Here is an 8,792-nt window from a genome sequence, read left to right on the forward strand (position 1 = left end):
CTTTTCTTCCACTCACAAAGGGATCCCTATACTGTGGTATAAAGGATCTCTATTATTATTATTATTTTTCTGTGCCTTCTTCTTTGTCATATGAGCAGGAGCAAGGATAAGAACATTCTTGTGGAAGCAGATCCAGAACCTGAAAGGACTCTGAAGAGAAAATTAAGAGAAGCTAAAATACAACAATCCAGAGATAACCTTTCAGAAATTTTCGAACAGGAAGAGAAGATGGCAGCCAAAAATAATAATAATGTAAGGAAGATGCTTGGTGACTTTACTGCACCTAATTCCAATCTACATGGAAGAAGCATCTCCATTCCTGCCATTGGAGCAAACAACTTTGAGCTGAAACCTCAATTAGTTTCTCTGATGCAGCAGAACTGCAAGTTTCATGGACTTCCATCTGAAGATCCTTTTCAGTTCTTGACTGAATTCTTGCAAATATGTGATACTGTTAAGACTAATGGAGTAGATCCTGAAGTCTACAGGCTCATGCTTTTCCCTTTTGCTGTAAGAGACAGAGCTAGATTATGGTTGGATTCTCAACCCAAAGACAGCCTGAACTCTTGGGATAAGCTGGTCACGGCTTTCTTAGCCAAGTACTTTCCTCCTCAAAAGCTGAGCAAGCTTAGAGCTGATGTTCAAACCTTCAGACAGAAAGAAGGTGAATCCCTCTATGAAGCTTGGGAAAGATACAAATAGTTGACCAAAAAGTGTCCTTCTGACATGCTTTCAGAATGGACCATCCTGAATATATTCTATGATGGTTTATCTGAGCTATCAAAGATGTCATTGGATACCTCTGCAGGTGGATCCATTCACCTAAAGAAAACGCCTGCAGAAGCTCAAGAACTCATTGACATGGTTGCTAATAACCAGTTCATGTACACTTCTGAAAGGAATCCTGTGAGTAATGGGACGCCTATGAAGAAGGGAGTTCTTGAAGTTGATACTCTGAATGCCATATTGGCTCAGAATAAAATATTGACTCAGCAAGTCAATATGATCTCTCAGAGTCTGCATGGAATGCAAGCTGCATCCAACAGTACTCAAGAGGCTTCTCCTGAAGAAGAAGCTTATGATCCTGAGCACCCTGCAATAGCAAAGGTAAATTACTTAGGTGAACCTTATGGAAACACCTATAACTCAACATGGAGAAATCATCCAAATTTCTCATGGAAGGATCAAAAGCCCCAACAAGGCTTTAATAATGGTGGAAGAAACAGGTTTAGCAATAGTAAGCCTTTTCCATCATCAACTCAGCAACAGACAGAGAACTCTGAACAAAATGCTTCTAATTTAGCAAATCTAGTCTCTGATCTATCTAAGGCCATTGTAAGTTTCATGAATGAAACAAGGTCTTCCATTAGAAATCTGGAAGCACAAGTGGGCCAGCTGAGTAAAAGGATCACTGAAATCCCTCCTAGTACTCTCCCAAGCAATACAGAAGAGAACCCAAAAGGAGAGTGCAAGGCCATTGACATAAGCGCCATGGCCGAACCTCTGAGGAGAGGAGAGGACGTGAATCCCAAGGAGGAGGACCTCCTGGGACGTCCAGTGATCAATAAGGAGCTTCCCTCTGAGGAACCAAAGGACTCTGAGGCTCATCTAGAGACCATAGAGATTCCATTGAACCTCCTTATACCCTTCATGAGCTCTGATGAGTATTCCTCTTCTGAAGAGAATGAGGATGTTACTGAAGAGCAAACTGCCAAGTTTCTTGGTGCAATCATGAAGCTGAATGCCAAATTATTTGGCATTGATACTTGGGAAGTTGAACCTCCCTTGTTCATCAATGAACTAAGTGATCTGGATCAACTGACATTGCCTCAGAAGAGACAGCATCCTGGAAAGTTCATAATACCCTGTACCATAGGCACCATGATCTTTAAGGCTCTGTGTGACCTTGGTTCAGGAATAAACCTCATGCCCCTCTCTGTAATAGAGAAACTGGGAATCTATGGGGTGCAAGCTGCTAAAATCCCACTAGAGATGGCAGACAGCTCAAAAAGACAGGCTTATGGACAAGTAGAAGATGTATTAGTAAAGGTTGAGGGCCTTTACATACCTACTGATTTCATAGTCCTGGATACTGGAAAGGAAGAGGATGAATCCATCATCCTAGGAAGACCTTTCCTGGCCACAGCAAGAGCTGTGATTGATGTTGACAGAGGTGAAATAGTCCTTCAATGGAATGAGAACTCCCTTGTATTCAAAACTCAAGGATCTCCCTCTGCAACCATGGAGAGGAAGCTTGAAAAGCTTCTCTCAAAGCAGAGTCAACCAGAGCCCCCACAGTCAAACTCTAAGTTTGGTGTTGGGAAGCCACAACCAAACTCTAAGTTTGGTGTTGAACTCCCATATCCAAACTCTAAGTTTGGTGTTGGAGAGTCTCAACAAAGTTCTGCACATCTGTGAGGCTCCATGAGAGCCCACTGTCAAGCTATTGACATTAAAGAAGCGCTTGTTGGGAGGCAACCCAATGTTTATCTAATTCTTATTTTTATTGTTTTTCATGTTTTCTTAGGTTCATGATCATGTGGAGTCACAAAATAAATATAAAAATTGAAAACGGAATCAAAAACAGCAGAAGAAAAATCACACCCTGGAGGAGCATCTGTCTGGCGTTCAGCGCCAGAACAGAGCATGGTTCTGGCGCTGAACGCCCAAAATGGGCAGCTTCTAGGCGCTGAACACCAGAACAGGCATGGTTCTGGCGTTCAAACGCCAGAAATGGCACACAGTTGGGCGTTGAACGCCCAAAATGGCCACCAACCTGGCGCTGAACGCCCAGAGTTGGATACAAAGGCATTTTTACATGCCTAATGGGTGCAGGGATGTAAATCCTTGAACACCTCAGGATCTGTGGACCCCACAGGATCCACTCAGGATCTGTGGACCCCACAGGATCCACTCAGGATCTGTGGACCCCACAGGATCCCCACCTACCTCCACTCACTTCTTCTCACCACTCTCTTTCACACAACCCCATAAAAACTCTTACCCAAAAACCCCTCACCAATCACCTCAATCTCTCTTTCCCACTAAACCTTCACCACTCACATCCATCTACTCTTCCCCATAAACCTACCTCATAAACTCCACCTACCTTCAAAATTCAAAACCAATTTCCCACCCAAACCCACCCTCTTGGCCGAACCACATCACCCTCTCCCTCTCCTCCATTTCTTCTTCTTCATCATCTATTCTTTTGTTTATTGCTCGAGGGCGAGCAATATTCTAAGTTTGGTGTGGTAAAAGCATAGCTTTTTTGTTTTTCCATTACCATTGATGGCATTTAAGACCGGAGAATTGATGAGCAGATATTTTATACGCTTTTTGGGGATAATTTCATATAGTTTAGAGTATGTTTTAGTTAGTTTTTAGTCTATTTCTAGTAGTTTTTAGGAAAAATTCATATTTCTGGACTTTACTATGAGTTGTGTGTTTTTCTGTAATTTCAGGTATTTTTCTGGCTGAAATTGAAGGAGCTGAGCAAAAATCTGATTCAGGCTGAAAAAGGACTGCTAATGCTGTTGGATTCTGACCTCCCTGCACTCAAATTGGATTTTATGGAGCTACAGAACTTGAAATGGCATTCTTCCAATTGAATTGGAAAGTAGACATCCAGGGCTTTCCAGCAATATATAATAGTCCATACTTTGCACAAGGATAGACGACGTAAACTGGCGTTCAACGCCAGTTCTCTGCCCAATTCTGGCGTCCAGCGCCAGAAAAGGATAAAAAACTGGAGTTGAACGCCCAAACTGGCATAAAAACTGGCGTTCAACTCCACAAATGGCCTCTGCACGTGACTCACTCAAATCTCAGCCCCAGCACACACCAAGTGGGCCCCAGAAGTGGACCTCTGCATCATCCATCATAGTCCACTCATATTTTGTAACCCTAGGCTACTAGTTTAGTATTTAAACAACTTTTAGAGACTTATTTTGTATCTCATGACATTTCAGATCTAAACTTTGTATTCTCTGACGGCATGAGTCTCTAAACCCCATTGTTGGGGGTGAGGAGCTCTGCTGTGTCTCAATGAATTAATGCAAGTATTTCTGTTTTCCATTCAAACACGCTTGTTCCTATCTAAGATGTTCATTCGCGCTTAACTGTGATGAAGGTGATGATCCGTGACATTCATCACCTTCCTCAAACCACGAACTTGTGCCTGACAACCACCTCCGTTCTATATCCGATTGAATGAGTATCTCTTAGATTCTTTAATCAGAATCTCCGTGGTATAAGCTAGAACTGATGGCGACATTCATGAGAATCTGGAAAGTCTAAACCTTGTCTGTGGTATTCCGAGTAGGATTCAAGGATTGAATGACTGTGACGAGCTTCAAACTCCTGAAGGCTGGGCGTTAGTGACAGACGCAAAAGGATAGTAAATCCTATTCCAACCGAATCGAGAACCAACCGGTGATTAGCCGTGCTGTGACAGAGCGCGTGAGCGTAGTTTTCACTGGAAGGATGGAAGGTAGCCATTGACAACGGTGATCCACCAACACACAGCTTGCCATAGGAGGACGTGCGTGCGTGAATCAGAAGACAGAGGAAAGCAGAGATTCAGAAGACAAAGCATCTCCAAAACTCCAACATATTCTCCATCACTGCATAACAAGTAACCTTTAATCCATGCTCTATTGTTTAATTGCAATTCAACTGATAAACATAATTGACTTCCTGACTAAGATTTACAAGATAACCATAGATTGCTTCAAACCAACAATCTCTGTGGGATTCGACCCTTACTCACGTAAGGTATTACTTGGACGACCCAGTGCACTTGCTGGTCATCTGTGCGAAATTGTAAGAGAGTCACAATTCGTGCACCAAGTTTTTGGCGCCGTTGCCGGGGATTGTTCGTGTTTGAACAACTGACGGATTATTTTGTTGCTTAGATTAGGAAAAATCTTTCTTTTTTTTGGTTTAGAGTCTTTTATTATTTATCCCTTGTTAAAATACTTTAAACTTATAGCTCAGTTATTTAGAACGTGGTGTTTATGTTCATGATAATTGGCTATCATATTTTTTTAAAACCTTTTTCAAAAATAATTTTTCTATTAAATCCTATGCCAAACTTTAAGTTTGGTGTTTTCAAAAATAATCTTTCTTAAAATTTTTGAAGGTCCCATAACTCATTTGGCTAGAGCGTTAATCTGTGTTCTTGGTAATTGGGTTAGAATCTTTTATACTCTTTTCAAAACCTTCTTTTTCAAAAATATTTTTTTCTATTCAATCTTGTGCCAAACTTTAAGTTTGGTGTTTTCTTGTTGATTTCCCTTTGATTTTCGAAAATTTTGGTTTGGTTTTCTAAAAATTTTAAGTTTGGTGTTCTTCCTTCATGTTCTTGTGTTCTTGTGAGTCTTCAAAGTGTTCTTGAGTTTCCTTGTGTCTTGATCTTAAAATTTTTTAAGTTTGGTGTTCCTTGGTGTTTTCCCTCCAAAATTTTCAAAAACAAGGAGCATTAGATCTAAAATTTTTAAATCTTGTACTATCTTATTGTTTTTCTCTCTCCTCACTAAATTCAAAAATATCTTTTCAAAATATCCCTTCTAACTTCCTAACTTCTTATCTTTTCAAAATTTGTTTCAACTAACTAACTAACTTTTTGTTTGTTTCTTAACTTTTTCAAAACTACCTAACTAACTCTCTCTCTCTAATTTTCGAAAATATCTTCCCTCTTTTTCAAAAATTTCCTTTTTTTTAACTAATTATTTTTAATTTTTTTTTACGAAAAAAAAAATTTATTATTTCAAAATTCAAATTCTTTTTAGTTATTTTATTTTATTTAAGTATTTACTTCTTATAAAATAAAATAAATAAAAAGATAAATCAGTCCAAGTTATATCCATATATCCATCATGGACATAAGTGGAGATGGACAGTCCAGGAGGACTTTGGGGTCATATTCTAACCCCTCTACTGCTTCGTATGGGAGTAGCATATGCATACCCTCCATTGGAGTTAGTAGCTTTGAGTTGAATCCTCAGCTCATTATCATGGTGCAGCAAAGTTGCCAGTATTCCGGTCTTCCACAGGAAGAACCTACAGAGTTTCTGGCACAATTTTTACAAATTGCTGACACAGTACATGATAAGGAAATAGATCAGGATGTCTACAGACTATTACTGTTTCCATTTGCTGTAAAAGATCAAGCTAAGAGGTGGTTAAATAACCAACCTAAGGCCAGCATAAGAACATGGAAACAGCTGATAGAAAAATTTCTGAATCAATATTTCCCTCCAAAAAGGATGACACAGCTAAGGCTGGACATCCAAGGCTTTAAACAAGGAGATAATGAATCTCTTTATGATGCCTGGGAGAGATACAGAGAGATGCTACAAAAATGCCCCTCTGAAATGTTTTCAGAGTGGGTTCAGTTAGACATCTTCTACTATGGGCTTGCAGAAGGAGCTCAGATGTCTTTAGATTACTCAGCTGGTGGATCTATCCATATGAGAAAGACAATTGAAGAAGCTCAAGAGCTCATTGATACAGTTGCCAGGAATCAGCATCTGTATCTAAGCAGCAACCCTTCCATGAATGAAGAGGTTAAAACAGTAACTGCTGAATTCAGTACTGTAAAACAAGCTGCTGAATTCAATCAGCAATTAGATTTTCTAACAAAGCAGCTAGCTGAATTCAAAAACAGGTTACAGGAGACAAGGATAGCTAATATACATATGGAAGAACAGTTTAAGCAAACAAAGCAGCAGCTATCAAAGCAAATAGCAGAAGAATGCCAAGCAGTTCAATTAAGAAGTGGGAAAACATTAAATACCCCACCTCAAGGCATCAAAAATTCAAGAAATGAGCAACCCACCAAAGATTCCCCTGAGGACAGTAAGAGCCCAAGGAAAAATAATTCTGGCACTAAAACACCAGAAAATGGGTGGAAGGCTGGCGCTGAACGCCCAGACCATGCCCAAAACTGGCGTTCAGCGCCAGAAACAAGGCAGGATTGGCGTTCAATGCCAGAAATGGGCAAGAATCTGGCGTTGAACGCCCCAATGGGGCAGAATCCAGCGTTGAACGCCCAAAATGGGCATATTTCTGGCGTTCAGGCGCCAGGAACAGACAGTGAGTTGGCGTCTAACGTCACTCTAGCTTCTGACTCTGGTACTCAATTGCCAGTGAAGGATCAGACACACACAAGTGCTGATAACAACCCCTCTAAAAAGGCTTCTTTAACCACTAAGGTTGAGGAATATAAAGCCAAGATACCTTATCCTCAAAGACTCCGGAAAGAGGAGCAGGATAAGCAATTTGCTCGCTTTGCAGATTATCTAAGGACTCTTGAAATAAAGATTCCATTTGCAGAGGCACTTGAGCAAATACCTTCTTATGCCAAGTTCATGAAAGAGATCTTGAGTCATAAAAAGGAGTGGAGAGAAACAGAAAGAGTTCTCCTCACTAAAGAATGCAGTGCAGTCATTCTGAAAAGCTTTCCTGAAAAGCTTAAAGACCCTGGGAGTTTTCTGATACCATGCATATTAGAAGGTGATTGCACCAAGACAGCTTTATGCGATCTTGGGGCAAGCATCAACCTGATACCTGCATCAACTATCAGGAAGCTTGGCTTAACTGAAGAAGTTAAACCAACCCGGATATGTCTCCAACTTGCTGATGGTTCCACTAAATACCCATCAGGCGTGATTGAGGACATGATTGTCAGAGTTGGGCCATTCGCCTTTCCCACTGACTTTGTTGTGCTGGAAATGGAGGAGCACAAGAGTGCTACTCTCATTCTAGGAAGACCCTTCCTAGCAACTGGACGATCCCTCATTGACGTCCAGCAGGGGGAAATAACCCTGAGAGTCAATGATGACGAGTTCAAGTTGAATGCTGTCAAAGCCATGCAGCATCCAGACACATCAACAAACTGCATGAAAGTTGACCTTATTGACTCTTTGGTAGAAGAGATCAACATGGCTGAGAGTCTCGAATCAGAGTTGGAAAACATCTTTAAAGATGTTCTGCCTGATTTGGAGGATTCAGGGGACATGAAAGAGCCTCTGAACTTTCTTCTGAAAGAGGAAAAACCTCCTAAACCAGAGCTCAAGCCACTGCCACCATCCTTGAAATATGCATTTCTAGGAGAAGGTGACACTTTTCCAGTGATCATAAGCTCTGCTTTAAATTCACAGGAAGAGGAAGCACTTATTCAAGTGCTAAGGACACACAAGACAGCTCTTGGGTGGTCCATAGGTGACCTTAAGGGCATAAGTCCAGCTAGATGCATGCACAAAATCCTATTGGAGGATAATGCCAAACCAGTGGTTCAACCACAGAGGCGACTAAATCCAGCCATGAAGGAAGTGGTGCAGAAAGAGGTCACCAAATTACTAGAGGCTGGGATTATTTATCCCATTTCTGATAGCCCCTGGGTGAGCCCTGTTCAAGTCGTCCCAAAAAAGGGAGGCATGACAGTGATTCATAATGAAAAAAATGAACTGGTTCCTACAAGAACAGTTACAGGGTGGCGCATGTGTATTGACTACAGAAGGCTCAATACAGCCACCAGAAAGGATCATTTTCCTTTACCATTCATAGACCAGATGCTAGAGAGACTAGCAGGTCATGATTATTACTGCTTTTTGGATGGCTACTCAGGCTATAACCAGATTGCAGTAGATCCCCAGGATCAAGAGAAAACAACATTCACATGTCCATCCGAAGTGTTTGCTTATAGAAGGATGCCCTTTGGGCTATGCAATGCACCTGCAACCTTCCAGAGATGCATGCTCTCTATTTTCTCTGATATGGTGGAAAAA

At 41.0% G+C, this 8,792-nt stretch overlaps 1 non-coding gene across 1 annotated transcript; it reads right to left on the reverse strand.

The window, feature by feature from the left end:
- Positions 1-624: 624 nt before the first annotated feature.
- LOC112760657 (small nucleolar RNA R71) lies at positions 625-732 on the reverse strand. Its single transcript, XR_003181087.1, has one exon. It is a non-coding gene; the product is annotated as a small nucleolar RNA R71 (small nucleolar RNA).
- Between the last annotated feature and the right edge of the window lie 8,060 nt (positions 733-8,792).

Source organism: Arachis hypogaea, chromosome 16 (genome assembly GCF_003086295.3).
Source record: "Arachis hypogaea cultivar Tifrunner chromosome 16, arahy.Tifrunner.gnm2.J5K5, whole genome shotgun sequence".
NCBI lineage: Eukaryota > Viridiplantae > Streptophyta > Magnoliopsida > Fabales > Fabaceae > Arachis > Arachis hypogaea.